This window comes from Scylla paramamosain, chromosome 10, assembly GCF_035594125.1.
Source record: "Scylla paramamosain isolate STU-SP2022 chromosome 10, ASM3559412v1, whole genome shotgun sequence".
NCBI classification, from domain to species: domain Eukaryota; kingdom Metazoa; phylum Arthropoda; class Malacostraca; order Decapoda; family Portunidae; genus Scylla; species Scylla paramamosain.
Genome location: NC_087160.1, coordinates 4,465,001 through 4,481,569, shown reverse-complemented (window position 1 = coordinate 4,481,569; position 16,569 = coordinate 4,465,001). Strand labels below are relative to the sequence as shown.

Sequence of the window (16,569 nt, the reverse complement as noted above, 5' to 3'; positions counted from 1 at the left end):
CTCTCCCTCCCCTCCCCTCCCCTCCCCTCCCCTCCCCTCCCTCCCTCCCTCCAATAGCCTTAACGCAATGACAGGCACAACAACAGACACACTACATTTACAACAAAATAACTAAGCGAGGCAGGAGGAAGGAAGGTAAGGAGGCATGAATGAATAAACAAGTAAATGAATAAATAAAGAAGGAAATAAATAAGAGAATAAAACAGAATACAAAAATTGTTAACTTTTCCTTCAACAACGTTCGTAAGTCACTGCATGAGCCAATATCCTCCTCCTCCTCCTCCTCCTCCTCCTCCTCCTCCTCCTCCTCCTCCTCCTCCTCCTCCTCCTCCTCCCGGCGTAACCTGTTAGCATGACCTGGCATCCTTAAGACTTCAAGTGGTCATTTTCTCGGCCACTTGGGTCTCTCTCTCTCTCTCTCTCTCTCTCTCTCTCTCTCTCTCTCTCTCTCTCTCTCTCTCTCTCTCTCTCTCTCTCTCTCTCTCTCTCTCTCTCTCTCTCTCTCTCTCTCTCTCTCTCTCTCTCTCTCTCTCTCTCTCTCTCTTTCGCTCCTGCCGTGCCTGGGGAGCAAGAGAAGGGAACGAGATAGAAAAATTGGAGGAAGAGGAGGGAGGAGGAGGAGGAGGAGGAGGAGGAGGAGGAGGAGGAGGAGGAGGAGGAGGAGGAGGAGGAGGAGAATGGATGGAGGGGGAAGCGTGCGTGGCCACAGAAATTGGCACTTTGCGAGGAACCAAGTCGTTTTGTATTGTTTTTGTTTCTTTTTATGTTTTTTTTTTCTTTTTTCCTTCGTCCATCACCCCAGCCTTGGTTTTCTTCCCGCCTGCATCTCTCTCTCTCTCTCTCTCTCTCTCTCTCTCTCTCTCTCTCTCTCTCTCTCTCTGTCGTCGTCGTCATTGTTGTTGTTGTTGTTGTTGTTGTTGTTGATGTAGTTTTTGTTGTTTTTAGAATCTTACCTGTTTTTTCTTTTTAATTTCTCGTTTTTTTCCTGATTCCTTACCTGAAAAGAGAAAATATTATTATTATTTTATTATTATTATTATTATTATTATTATTATTATTATTATTATTATTATTATTATTATTATTGTTGTTATCCCCTTCATGTTAATCCTAATTCTACTACAACTACTACTACTACTACTACTACTACTACTACTACTACTACTACTACTACTACTACTACTACTACTACTACTACTACTACTACTGCCACTACTACTACTACTGCCACTACTACTGCTACTACTACTACTACTACTACCACAGAGACACAAACACAAGTAACAACAAGACATAACACACTGCTAACTTAAGAAGAGATGAATATGTTGTTGTGAAATTTTTATGAAGTAATTAGTTGTGAAGTTGTCACGTTCTCTAATTAGTTGAGGTGGGACATGTAGCAGGGGATGAAGAGAGAGAGAGAGAGAGAGAGAGAGAGAGAGAGAGAGAGAGAGAGAGAGAGAGAGAGAGATTAATTATCTATGACTGTTGAAGGTAGGCCAACACACATTTCTCTCACTCTCTCTCTCTCTCTCTCTCTCTCTCTCTCTCTCTCTCTCTCTCTCTCTCTCTCTCTCTCTCTCTCCCCCGCCCTCTTCTCTCAGCTCCTTCCTCTCTCTCTCTTCCCTTTCCTTCCCTCCCTCCCTTTCATCCTTTAATTTCTCACTAAAACTCTTTAATCCACTTTTCTTTTCACCTTTTTTTCTCTACATTCCTTTTACTTGGCCTCGTCCCCAGCACAGCACAGCACACCACAGGCTGGCTCTAATCTCCCTCTCTTTCCCCTTCAGGCTCCCTCGTGGCACCTGCACAGAATAAACACAAGCTGGAAATTACCTGGACGTTCCTTTAAGCACGTGGAGGATCGTGGCCAGGTAGGTGTACTTTCTTTCCTCCCTTGTTTGTGTTTCTTGACAACGTAGAGAGGCACGTTTGTGTTAATCTGTCCCTGCTGTCTTGGTGTTGTTTTGCTGGGGAGGCTGGAAGTGTTGGGTTTTGGTGACGTGTGGGAGAGGGCGGTACTGCTTCTCCAGCTGAATTCAAGTCTCTGTGGTCTCTTGGTCGTGTTTTGGTGAGGAGGTTGATATTGTTGGGCTCTAGTGTTTTTAGTACAGAGAAGAGCAGTACTTTTCCCAGTTGAATTATCGTGAATAAGGTTTAAACTCTCCTCTGCTTGATTTTTTTTTTTTTTCTCTCCATGGCATCTTACTACATTTTGTCAAGATTCTATTTTCCTCCTACAGTCTTTTCAATAGATCTTCATCCATGAAAAATTCGCATTAACATCCTGTTTTGTTTTTTCTTTTTTTCTGTCCATGCTAACAATTTGCACACAGTTCTAGGTGTTAATTCTTGATTCATAAATATCAACAGGTACTTAATTTTTTTCCCCACCATTATGAATAACACTAAAAAAAAAAAAGTGTCCAGTGCTCATTACAGAGATAGCACACATCATCTCACATTCTTACCACACCCCACGTATTCTAAGGAAGCTCGACTGTAGAGAGCAAGCCGCTGGGAACTCCATGCAGAGACAGACTTAATTAACTGCAGGCATGGTCAGAAGCAAACTCACCAGCATTCACCTCCACTTTATTTTTGTTTGCCATGACTCAGTCTTAGGTGTGCATTCTTAAACATATTGTTCTCTCGTAGGTGTGCATTCTTAAACATATTGTTCTCTCGTAATTGATACTTTTGTAGGTCACAGGGATAATCAGTTGGGGTCTCAAGGATAAGATTTCGAGTAGTATTGAATGCCTTACGCTCATACATATTACGTGATAGCAAATAAGAAAAAAAAATATATAGGGAAGAACATAAGAACATAAGAAATAAGGGAAGCTGCAAGAAGCGACCAGGCTTACACGTGGCAGTCCCTGTATGAAATATACCTACCTATTTCCACCTGTCATCCCTATCCATATACCCGTTTAATCTTCTCTTAAAGCTCCCTAATGACCTAGCACTAACAACCTGATTACTGAGTCCGTTCCATTCATCTACCACTCTATTTGAGAACCATTTTTTTCTTATCTCTTTCTTAAACCTAAAATTTTCAAGCTCGAACCCGTTATTTCTTGTTCTGTCCTGGTTGTTGATCCTAAGAATTTTGCTTACGTCCCCCTTGTTATAACCCTTATACCACTTAAAGGCTTCTGTCAGGTCCCCTCTTAACCTACGTCTCTCTAAAGAATGTAAATTTAACAGCTTCAATCTCGCCTCGTAAGGAATATTCCTCATCCCCTGTATCCTTCTAGTCATTCTCCTCTGTACTGATTCTAATAGACCTATATCTTTCCTGTAATGTGGGGACCAGAACTGCACAGCGTAGTCTCAGGAGCCTCAGATGGGGTACATATTAATACATATTAATACAAAAAAAGTTAAAACAGTCGTTAGTTAGTTTCGTAAAAAAAAAAAGATACGAAAGAAAACAAACATAACATTAGCTGTGGAAATAAAAACAACAAACCTTGCATTAATTTCATGGTTGAGTCTGTTTTATATTTAGTGCCACGATAACTAGGGCTACGCAGGGCTAAATGGATGCTGTGCAGTGTGTGCCGTGTTGGCGGGGCGGGCGTGGAGTGAAATGGACGACTGATCGAGAGATATGGGGTAAAATGAACGTTATATGAGTGAAGGACAAACTGATGGAGGGAAATGGAAAGAAGTGGATAGCATATAGGAATGAAATGGGTACTGTATACGAGTCGATTGAAATGAGAGGAGCAATGTGTGAAATAGGTACTACATATGAATGAAACTGACACTATAATGAGAGTGACATATACTGAAACTTGCACCTTGTAGTAGTAAAAAAGGTACCATATATTAATGAAATTAGTACTAGGACTAAGACTGAATGAAACGAATTATGTATGAGAGGGAGATGAGGTAAAATATCGAGCGAGGGGCATTCCAAATAGGTCTTGTTTGTGGGGCGACAGTGGGGTGGGCGTGAGGGTGAATGCGTTAAGGGGGTGAGTGTGACAGTGACGGGGCGGCGTTAGGTAGCACTGCCCTTGGGAATGATACCGGGGGCTTGGGAATCACCTGGTAGATTACATAATGGCCCGGTTACTCGTTTTGAATATGTTGCTTGTTGCTCCTCTTATTTCAAGGGAATAGTGGTGGTGTAGTTCGATTTGTATAGTAGTAGTAGTAGTAGTAGTAGTAGTAGTATTGGTAGTAGGTGGAAGAGGAATAAGAGGAAACAAGGGAACTTAGTATATATATAAACAAAGATTTTAATGATTTCTTTAGTTTTCCCTTATTTTTGTTTTATTTTCTTTCATCAGCTATTCTTGTACTGTACATCTCTATCTTTCTTTTTCTCCTCTTCCTCCTCCTCCTTCTCCTCCTTCTCCTCCTCCTAACTATTTTCTGCACCATTACAAAACTTACTATTCCAATTGTATATGTATATTAAACTACAAATATTACTCATGTTACCTGCGATTCCCCGTCAGACCCATAACAGGTGTGTGAGTCTTAGTGATCACATGGCTGCAGGTGCGAAGACGAGCAGGTGCGAAGTGTGTGTGAGATGAGTGAACTATGGTATCATTAAAGACTGGCACAGGTGTGGAATGGAGCGAGGGAAAAGGACGTGTTGTAGCAGGTGAGAGAGAGAGAGAGAGAGAGAGAGAGAGAGAGAGAGAGAGAGAGAGAGAGAGAGAGAGAGAGAGAGAGAGAGAGAGAGAGAGAGAGAGAGAGAGAGAGAGAATTGTTGTGGAAGATTAAAAGAAAGATAATAAAAACTTGTCTAAATCGTTCGTTTTCTGTGGAATGAGCTGGATTGGAAGTGACAGGTTAAGAGTATACTGTGGTAGAGTTGGGGGAGCAGGAGGATGAGGAGAAATAAAATATAGAGAGTAGGGAAAAGAACGATACACAAGTAAGCTGATAGAAAAAGAGAGAGAAAAAAAGATTAGTCGAAGAAAGGTAGAAAATAAAAGAAAACAACAAAAATAGAAAAAAAAGAAATATAAGGACAAGAAAACATTACAGCTAAAAATCAATAACATAAGAATATCAGTAAGAATAAAAAAAAGGAAAAAAATGAAAAAGACGAATAAAAAAGCGTATAAACAAGAACAAGATAAAAAAGAAAAGACAAAGAAAAAAACTATTAGCAAATCAGCAACCCCCCCAAAAAAAAAGAAAAAAAAAGAAAAAAAAGACGGATAAAAAAAAAGCCGGAAGTGCAGTCAAGTAAAATAAGCTAAAATAAATAAACAAATAAATAAATAAATAAATAAGGAAAAAAGTCAAGCAACAAAGCAGGCAAGTGCGGGCCCAGGTGCGCGGCGAGGCAGGTACAGAAGTCCGTAAACTTTATAACGATATGTGAAGATAATAATTTCAGAATCTTTTCCCTGAGGCGCCACGACTTGCCTTTGATGTGAGCTTCCATAGTCATATTGGGAGGGAAGGAGGGAGGGAGGGAGAGAGGGAGGGAGGGAAGCAGAAAATATATATGTGAAAGAGCAAGTAGAGGAGGAGTACGAGAAGGAGGAGGAGGAGGAAGATAGGAAACTAGAGCAGGAAGAAGGAAGGAGTTGGGGAGGCAAGTAAAAAGAGGAGGAAGAGGAGGAGAGGAGGTATAGCAGAAGAAAAAGGAGGTAGGAGGATGAGGAGAAAGAGCAGGAGAGGAGAGGAGAGGAAAGTTCACTGGGAAAAGGAGGAGGAGGAGGAGGAGGAGGAGGAATGATACGAAAGACAAGCAAAACAAGAAGGAAGAGTAAAGGAGGAAGAGAAGAAGCAAAAGGAGAGAGAAGAAAAGTAGAGCAGCAAGGAGTGAGAAAGAGGAAGAGAAGGAAGGAGAAGGAGGAAGTTGGAAAGAAAGTAGAACAAGAAGAGAAGGAGGAAGGCTAAAGGAAGAAGGAAATACTGGTTGTGGATATAGAACGGAAAGAGAAGGAGACTTTCAAAGAACAAGATGAAGATGTATATAAAAAAAGAACATTCCACTTTTTTTTTCTTTTGACTTGTGAATTATATTTATAACCCCTTTATTTTTCTTCTAAGCACAGATACGATGATTGATATTAGTTTTTCCCCCTTCGAGTTGGCCATTAATCACCTCTAAGGACTAAATAATTAAATGTATATCTGTCTGTCATCTAGTTCACATTTTTTTTTTCCACCTTTATTTTTTGTCACCCACTCCTCATCACTCCTCCCTCACACCTGCCTGTCCTCCCTTGTTAACCCCCCGCTCTCTCTCTCTCTCTCTCTCTCTCTCTCTCTCTCTCTCTCTCTCTCTCTCTCTCTCTCTCTCTCTCTCTCTCTCTCTCTCTCTCTCTCTCTCTCTCTCTCTCTCTCTCTCTCTCTCTCTCTCTCATCCATATTCATATCCACGCTCCACTACTGCGCCTCTTCATCCACTTGCCACTCCCGCCCACATTCGTTCGGACAAGTCATAAATAATCCGAGGCTGAGTATGAATGTGTCTCTCTAATTCAGTAAGGCTCGCTCACTTTAGTGCTTGGTGGTGGTGGTGGTGGTGGTGGTGGTGGTGGTCCTGGCTGTGGGTATAGGAGGGCTGGGTTTGGCTTTGGGTTAGGGGGAGGTGTGGGGGGTGTTCGGAATAGTGTAGTATATGGGTGTTAATTTGTAAGTTAGTTTGTTTTATTTATTTATTTTATTTATTTTTCTAGTTTTTTGTTTATTTATTTTTCAAGGTGTATTTGGTTTAGTTTAATGTTTTTGTTTCTCTTCAAGCTTTCCTGTAGTAGTCTCCCTCCCTCTCCCTCTCCCTCTCCCTCTCCCTCTCACAGCACATCACACACCCACGCTTTACTCTCTCAACAAAATTTACTCTCTACATTACGTAACTGAGCGGGTGTAGTAAACATTAACGTGCTCATCCCTCGCCTGAGCATCGCAAACACTGGCAGCGAGACTCAAAGAAGTGGTGTGGAGTGAGTGAGTGAAACGTACGGCTGGCATCAGAAGTGGAGAGTGGATGAAATGTTAGTGTTTGTGGTGTACGTGTGTTTCGTGGATGGATGGATGGATGGATGGATGGAGTGGTAAGTGTAATTATTTTTGTTACTTTTGATCTCATGGTGAATTATAAATATGCTTTTCTTTTTTATTCATGTGTGTTTATTTATTTATTTTTTGTTTGTTTAATTTGTGTTTTATATGTTTATTAATGTATTTTTTCTTTATTTACGTATTTATCTTGTTTGCTTACTTACTTAATTCTGTTTTACTTTGTTTTGTTTTTTTTACCTTATTTTCTGTAACAGGTTATCTCGTGAACTTCATGAAATTAAGTCACTCAAACGCAGAGAAGAAAAAATTGTGCTGCTTTTTTTCCCCTTCTATTTATCCTACTTACTTAATTACGTGCTTATTTAACTATTTATGTATTTAATTTCTAGTCTTATTTATTTTTACTGATTCATTATATTTTTCATATATGAATGCACAAAATGTATAAGTAAGATAAGATTATTCGTAACATAAGAGTTACGAATAATTAATTCTCTCTCTCTCTCTCTCTCTCTCTCTCTCTCTCTCTCTCTCTCTCTCTCTCTCTCTCTCTCTCTCTCTCTCTCTCTCTCTCTCTCTCTCTCTCTCTCTCTCTCATGCAGGTGAAGGCATTATATTAATGTCATGGTGACTGACTTAATGAGATCATAAAAGAAAAACAGTCATCTTCATCTTCGTTACTATCATAATTACCATCGCCACTAGCATTGCCGTCACACCAACAACAACAGACGGCGACATCAACAACAACAACAACAACAACAGTAACAAAACAACAACACCAACACCATTGTCATCATATCAACAATAACAACAACAGTAACAAAAATAACAGTATCACCACCACCACCACGAACGACAACAGAAACATCAACGATTATAACAACAAAATCATCGTCATCAACAGCAGCAACAACAACAACAACAACAACAACAACAACAACAACAACAACAACAACAACAAAAACAGCAAAAAAATGGAAGCAAGCCGAGAGTTCAGAGAGAGAGAGAGAGAGAGAGAGAGAGAGAGAGAGAGAGAGAGAGAGAGAGAGAGAGAGAGAGAGAGAGAGAGAGAGAGAGAGAGAGAGAGAATGAATAAATGAAGAAAAAAGATGCTATTTATATGCACTTCTCAAGGTGACCTTAACATTCCTATTGACATAATTTCGTTCATCAGAAGGAGAGGAGAGGAGGAGCGATGGGGAGGAAAGGGGAGTTGAGGGAAGTAGTGGAGAGGAGGAAAGCAAAGGAGAAGGGAGGAAAGGGGGCAGGAGAGTAAAGGAGAGGAGAGTTGAGGGAAGGGGAGGAGAGGAGAGGGAAGGTAAGAAAGGGAGAAGGAGTGGAAAGTGGGAGTTTTCGTGGCTTTTAATATATTCTGTTCAATCTTCACGAAGCTTTTACATTTGCATCTGCCAAAATTAATACATATAAAAGTCTGTAATGAATAAGTGAAAAATGTGCATTGCTTAGATAAGAGATAATTATTAAAATGAATAGATGCATGAATAAACTTCGCATTTTTCTCCCTGCGTGTGAGTGAGGAAACACACACGCGTCCAATAAAAGATGACCAGTGAGTCAGTGGTGACGCAAGACCAACACGTGGAGAGAGAGAGAGAGAGAGAGAGAGAGAGAGAGAGAGAGAGAGAGAGAGAGAGAGAGAGAGAGAGAGAGAGAGAGAGAGAGAGAGAGAGAGAGAGAGAGAGACCTTAATTTTAAACCTTTCGGATAAGGACAAATGTTTTTTCAAAGGCCACATAAATTGACTCGTATTTTCATGAGTGTTTTCCTTACCAGTGATGCAGAATCCTTGTTAAACCACCACCGGAATCATCAAAACCATTAAAAAAAAGAAGAAAAAAGCACTAATAACCTTCACTACACCCTGTTAAAACGTAATACCCTTAACACGAAGAAAAAAAAAATAACGAGACAAAACTTTATAGAGTCAACTTAACTGCATCCCGTCAAGTCAAGCATCTTCATAAACACTGCCGCACCTTTGTAGCTGGAAAAGGAGGATGATCAGTAGAGCGATAAATAAACACCTTCAAAGTCTTTACTGGTTTTTTACACGAGTCCAAGCAGTGGATATTATCTGGGCACTCCTCAGGTGGCCCTCCTTGGCACCCTTCCAGCCAGCAGTGCCACCCGTGATATTCTAATCAGGTGACGTGGGTTGGCAGGCGAGAGACAGGGAGAGGGAGAGGGGGAGTGAGGAGTGACGCACAGAGAGAGGTGGAGGAGGAGGAAGAGGAAGAGAAGGAGGAAGGTGGCTGTAACATGAGGAATAGTAAATGTTCATGGGACAGACACACAGACAGACAACCAGGTAACACACACACACACACACACAATGACTGCCAGAGAGAAATGAGGAAGAAGCCACGGAGGAAGGAGTGAAGGAGAATTAGCAGTGAGGGAAAGAAAGAAAGGAAGGAAAGAAACAAGGAAGGAAGGAAAAGAAGCTAAGAATAAGAGAAGTCGTAGAGAAAGGAAGGAAATAGTAAGGAGTGAACGATATGAAAAAAAAAAAACGGAAAAGGGAAGGAGAATAAAGGGAAAGAAAGATAAATGAAGAGAAGTAAAGGAGAGAGAGAAGATAAGTAAGATGAAGTAACGGAAAAAAACGAAAAAGAGAAGGGAAAGAATGAAATAGGAAGGAGAAAAATGTTACGGAAAGGATGAGAGGGAAAGAGAAGAGAAGGGAAAACAAGAGAGGATTGATGAAGAGAAGAGAAAGAAAAGAAACTGAATGAAAGGAGAGTGAAGGTAAGCCAAAATAAAAGAAGGGAATAGAAAAGAAGGAAAATAAAGAAAAGGAAGAGGGAAACAAGGGAAAAGATGGGAATAAAAATGCACTGGAGAAACGGAAAGTGAAGGAAATGGAAAAGAGAGAAAGGGAAGAGAATAGAAGGAAAAAAAGAAGAAAAGGAAAAGTAAAGTAAGAGAAGGAGAGAGAATGGGATTAAATGAAAGGGAAACGAAGAGAATAAAAAAAATAAGAGCTGAATAGAAGGTAAGAAAAGGAAGGTAAGAAAAGGAAAACGAGGGGAAGAGAATAGGAATAAAACTGAACGAAAGACAAGAGAAGGCGAGGGAAGACGAGAAGGCGAGGGAAGACGAGAAGATAATCACTCCCCTCACTTTCCCACTCACTCTCTCTGACCTCGAAATCGCCTCAGAGAGTAATTGCGTCCACTCCACACCTGACCATCTCTGTCCACACACCTGACGCCCTCCAACCCTGTGTCTTACCCTTAATAATTACAACTCTCTCTCTCTCTCTCTCTCTCTCTCTCTCTCTCTCTCTCTCTCTCTCTCTCTCTCTCTCTCTCTCTCTCTCTCTCTCTCTCTCTCTCTCTCTCTCTCTCTCTCTCTCTCTCTCTCTCTCTCTCTCTCTCTCTCTCTCTCTCTCTCTCTCTCTCAAATAACACGCACAGGTAACATACATCACTTCTTCTTTGCCTGCCTTTGTGGCTCCCGAAACGTAATGAAATCCTGCTGTGTTGCTTTGCTGGCTGTACCATAACATTGTCACCGCCAGGCTTAGAGAGAGAGAGAGAGAGAGAGAGAGAGAGAGAGAGAGAGAGAGAGAGAGAGAGAGAGAGAGAGAGAGAGAGAGAGATTTTTGTGGCTTTTTATATATTCTGTTCAATCTTCACGAAGCTTTTACATTTGCATCAGCCAAAATTAATAGATATGAAAGTGTGTGATGAATAAGTGAAAAATGTGTATTACTTAGATAAGAGATAATTATTAAAATGAACAGATACATGAATAAACTTCGCATTTTTTTCTCTCTGCGTGTGAATGAGTGAGTTTCATAATGCATCGGGGGAAAAAAAAACTATATAGGTAAATAAATTAATAATATAAATAACTGTTTCAAAAAAAGTGGTAATTATAATAGTTAATGAATTAAATAGATTGAATATGGAATGTCTAATTGCCATTCACTAACAGATGCCACACTGGGAGCTCTTCACCCATCACTCCACCCATCCATTCATTAAACTCAGGCACACGAGCATCACTTTATTTAATTAACCTCGGATTAAGATCTAGATTTTAATATCTTGGGAAGTCACAGCGCGTATATTTATGTATTTATTTCACCCTCCCCTACTTTCTATTGCACGGGTATGGTGACAATGTATGGTGAATTAAAAAATAAAACTGAAGGTGAAGGGAGACTATATATAAGACACCATAGAAAGTGAAGCTGATCAGAAGACAACAATGGGAATGGATAGCAGGAAGTGATGGGCGAGGCGTTTCCTGAAGGGCGGCACGGGACGGGGGCGACAGCTTAATAACGCTTCATCACGCTCCGGTCATCACACCACTGCGTCATGACCCGGAAAAAGCCATTACTCCACCCAGGTTTATGTCACCCCACCTGGAACTCCATCCCCTCACCCCTCATCCCCCCTCACCCCTACCTTCGACAGCAGCGGTGCGAATAAGCTGGCCAGTTTTATATAACCAATCTGGGAAGGGGGAGGCATGAAAGAGAGAGAGAGAGAGAGAGAGAGAGAGAGAGAGAGAGAGAGAGAGAGAGAGAGAGAGAGAGAGAGGGGGGGGGAGTAGGGGTTGGTATGATCGAAGACAGGCTTAATCTTGTAGTGACATCAAAGGAATGTGAGAGAGAGAGAGAGAGAGAGAGAGAGAGAGAGAGAGAGAGAGAGAGAGAGAGAGAGAGAGAGAGAGAGAGAGAGAGAGAGAGAGAGACTACACACACACACACACACACACACACACACACACACACACACACACACACACACACACACACACACACACAGACAGACAGACAGATAGATCATGTTGCCTTTTCTCCTTTTAAAAGCGAACACCGAAAGTTTTTATGGCACAAGTTTCGAGTGAGAGAGTGTCGCGAACTCTACCGAAGTGAGAGAGAGAGAGGGAGAGGGGGAGAGGGAGAGGAAAGGCAGGTAACACGAGAGCTTAGGTAAAGGTGCCGTTAATTATATTGGGTGGCCTGTCCCTCTCCTCCTCCTCCTCCTCCTCCTCCTCCTGCTTCTTACGGGAGAGAAAGTTGTAGAATTAGATAGGATAGAAGGAAAAGTTGGCAGGATGAAAGGATAACTGAAGAATTTTTTTCTTACCTGATTTTAATGATACCTTTTTTTCACACTTTTTTTTTTATTTAATTGGCTAATGTTCCGCCTCGTTTAGTCTGTTCTCCTTCTTTCCCCCTCCGTGGTTCAGAATTTATTGCTTGTTGCGAGGGTGGATTGATGCGGGGCGGAGGGAGTTGGGTGCCGTGGGGGAAGGGAGGGAAGGATTTGTTTTCAATGAGATTTATGTTGTTTGGTTTATTTGTTTATGCATGTATTTGTTCATTAGTCTTTGTAATTGTTTTTTTTTGTTTTTTTGTCTGTGTACTTCTGTCTATCTGTTTACCTATCTATCTATCTACCTATTTTCTGCCTATCTATCTGCCTACCTACCTTCCTGTTTGTCTGAGTACCTGTCTATCTACCAATCTACCTATCACTGCATATCTAAATCTTCAGGTTAGTTACTTCTCAATATACCTTTCATCTTGCGTATCTACCTAGCTGTCTATTTATTCAAGTGATTCTGTACCTAGATTTTCTTAGTGAGTTCATCTTGCGGCAATAGAACCTCGTGCACCGTCACTGAGTCAGCAGAACACTGTAATGCAACCCTCGTGACTGTGAAGACTGATACAACTAAGAATTTAAATGAGGCGGGCGAGTACGTTTACACACACACACACACACACACACACACACACACACACACACACACACACACACTGCTAATCCTCATATTGTCCAGCACCATTCATACATACAGACACACATACTACAAACATACATACCTATTCCTACCACATCACCACCACCACAATCACCATCTTACATCACTGCATCCAAACATCACACTTACCTCTTTCACATTCCAGCTCACCACAACCACTACTCATTATTATCACCATTATCATCACTACTCTTACCATTACCATCATTATTCCATCAATATCATTACACCCAGACGTGCCTCCACCTTCTGACATCCATTCAGCCAATCAGAGCGCGTCCTGAGATCTTACGGACTAATCAGCGGCTTTGTTTACATTTCCGTTTTCTTTTTCGCTCATTTCCCTTCCTTTCCCGAGACTTTGCGGGGAATGTAGCTTTAGATCTGATGTTGATTAAGACACTAACTTATCTTGTTTACTTCTTATCTCTCTTCTGTTAGCTGTCATTCCCTAAACTGCAAGGAAAAGAATGATGAGCTGTAAGAAGAAAGAGGAGGAAGGGGGAGTGGGGAGTTACGAGAGGAGGAGGAGGAGGAGGAGGAGGAGGAGAGGGCATGCCTGAGTTCCAGTGTAGTTTGATGTGACAGAGAATGAATAGTTAGAAGACTTTGACGAATGGAGGTGAGAAAGGAGAAAGAATAGGAGGAGGAGGAGGAGGAGGAGGAGGAGGAGGAGGAGGATAATGAAGTAAAAGAGCAGGTGGAAGTGACTTACTTTATGGACGATGAGAGAGAGAGAGAGAGAGAGAGAGAGAGAGAGAGAGAGAGAGAGAGAGAGAGAGAGAGAGAGAGAGAGAGAGAGAGGCAAGCAAGCAAGCAGACAATTTCTCAGTGAATAGCATTACAAAATCACACACACACACACACACACACACACACACACACACACACACACACACACACACACACACACACACACACACACACACACACACACACACACACACACACACACACACCGTCATCAGTAATTCTGTCTCTCACCTGGATTACCTGCTGGTGGGCGTCTTAGGGGTTGTAATTCCCCTTGGCTTTGTGCTCGTGTCTTCCTCTTACTCCAGCCCCGGCAGCCCCACAAAGGCCCTATTGCTGTGTAGGCTTTAATAGTTCCCCTGGTCTTCCCTCCTTAGGCTCTGTGGTTTTATTTTTTTTTTTTTTACATAGTCTTTCTTTTAATTTTATGTCGACTGGTTAAATTTTTTTTAGCTTCTTTGGTTGTCTTTATTAATCTGAAACTTTTATCTATTTCTTTTTCGCTTTATTTGTGTACTTTTTAATGATAACTGGTTTTATTTTTACTGTGTTCATTATATCTATCCATCTTGAACTTTTTTATTTTCGTTCGTTCTTAATCTTTTCATAGGTTGCATTTTTTCTTCGATCTTCAACTGTTTTATCGTGTTTTTCCATTTTTTTTTAAATTTTTCCATAGGTCACATCTTTATTTATTGTAAACGGTTTTGTCCACTTTTTCATCTCTGTTTTTTTTTTTTTTTCCCCAATCTTCTCATAGTCTGCATCGTTGTCTGTCTTACACTGTTCTGTCCACTTTCTTTCACTTTTTTTTCCTACCCTTTTTTTTTTTTTCTCAAGCTATATCTTTACCTTCAACTGTTTTTCTCATTTTTTTCTTTTTTTCTTTCTTCTCTATCTTGGTTTAACAGTTCCCTCTTCACCTTCCATATTTTTTTTTAATTTGTTTTGAATAATTCTGTCTCCCTTGTATTTTATATTTTTCACCTAGGTTGCCTTTGCGTTATAATTGACAAACTAACGTGCCCCCAACTTTCAGCCTGGTCTAGTTGCTGTCTCTCTTTCCATATTAACAGTAAGGAATCCAGCAAGTTTCTTCAGTCATGGAACAATTTAGAACACGTATGAATATTTTTTTTTATAACCTTGACCAAAATCAGATTAAAGTCCTCACAACGCTAGACTATTTTTCCCTAAACTGTCAACACTTTTTTTTTTTTAATGTTTTGTAACTCTGTGTTTTAAATAGTTCTGCTTGAAGAAAAAAAAAGTTAACCTCCCAGTCCCTCTTTTGTTCTGTATCTGTACAAGCAATTATTACGGTGTTCTGAATGGTAAGACAAGACGACCCTAGCAATGAGAGAATTCAATTGGTTACTTATATTCAAAGTATATATTAAAAAGTGTGGATAGGTACACAGAAAAGGGAGAATTCAAGATCGTTTTCTCTCTCTCTCTCTCTCTCTCTCTCTCTCTCTCTCTCTCTCTCTCTCTCTCTCTCTCTCTCTCTCTCTCTCTCTCTCTCTCTCTCTCTCTCTCTCTCTCTCTCTCTCTCTCTCTCTCAAACTACGTGACTATGTGGGAGACTGCAGTGAAAATTAATAAATAAGCGTGTTTGTGAAGAGTTGCGCAAAGTGATCATGACAAGTTGTAAAGCAGTGAAGGTATTAAGAAGTTAACAGGCAAAGAATTGGTTCACAAAATACGATTATGGACAAAAGGAACAAACTTAGGAGGAACGTAACTTTAGTGGAAGATTACTACATTAATTTGTGGATGATGGGGGACAGATTCAGTTCTAAAAGGTCAGGAGGTGCCTTGTGTCAATCAACTGGCCTTTTGTAATCGTACTTCCCCATATTGTTAAGCTTGTATATTCCGCCCCAACCATATCATTACATTTTAAATAAGTTACACCTACATGTTTTATAAAAGTAATCCGTCCTTACCATTGTGCAGTGGCTCCCAAAATTATTTTTAAAGTGGAGTACAAACTGCGGCATAATGAACAATGTGAAGCCTGCTGCCTGATCACGTGTCGCATCGGTAAGGTTGGTATGCTTGGCTTGACGTGATGCTGGTATGCCGATCTATTTCCAGTGTCATAATATCCAGGGCTGCCAACTGCTGCCACTGCACTCACCAAACGTTTCAAATAATATCGTCCGTTGTGTCAGAATGTAGACCACTTATTGTTTAAAGATTTTGAGAGCTTCTGTACCTCTTCCGTGCGTAACCTTCTAAATTATCCTATCCTTACCTTATCATAATCTCTCCCATAAGGCATGTCTCTATCTTCTCTACATAATCCCAGCCAGTGTGATGCTCCATTGATCGGCTCCTGCACATCTCACAGCTTACGTGCCAATCTGTTACTTGTGATACGATAATACTGAGTAGATCCAAACTTAACCTGCTACCTGTCTGTTTGTGCTGGCCCTAACTGTACTGAATTGGCCTCTGATTTTTTTTTTATTTTGTTTATTTATTTAGTTGGTTAATTATTTAGATAGTAAGTTAGGGTGATAGCAATTTATGTCGTTAGGTAGTTAGTTGGCTGGTTAGTTTGTATCTAGCTAGTTAGGTAGTTAGGGGATTAATTAATTAGTTTACTTAGTTATCTAGCTTCTTTATTTGTTTATTAATTTGCTAGTTGGCCAGTTTGTTTTCGAAGAGGGAGCACTAACATAGCTTTTTTCTACCTTTTTCCCCCTATTTTCAGTTCCCCTTTAGTTTCCCTTACCTTCTCAACACGCAAAAATGAATAGGTAAGATAAATAAACAAAAAACAAACAGCCTTAAAAGCACGAAAACGTATCCTCACTGACCACAACGCATTAAAATAGTAGAAACCATCATATCCCTTACACTTCAGCTTATTCCCGTGCGCATCCCGGATATTCCTGCACATTGGAGACCTGCATAAAGAAGTCAGGCTTAATTAACTTATCTCTCCTTGAAAACACGCCTCAAAGGTTAAATGCT

The 16,569-nt window shown here is 40.6% G+C and overlaps 1 long non-coding RNA gene across 1 annotated transcript in view; it reads left to right on the top strand.

Moving 5' to 3' along the window:
- The window catches only part of LOC135104132 (uncharacterized), a 126,315-nt gene that overhangs the window by 27,894 nt on the left and 81,852 nt on the right, over positions 1-16,569 (top strand). Inside the window, exon 2 of the long non-coding RNA XR_010270313.1 lies at positions 1,794-1,877. This is a non-coding gene — a long non-coding RNA (uncharacterized LOC135104132). The remainder of the gene's footprint in view (positions 1-1,793; positions 1,878-16,569) is intronic.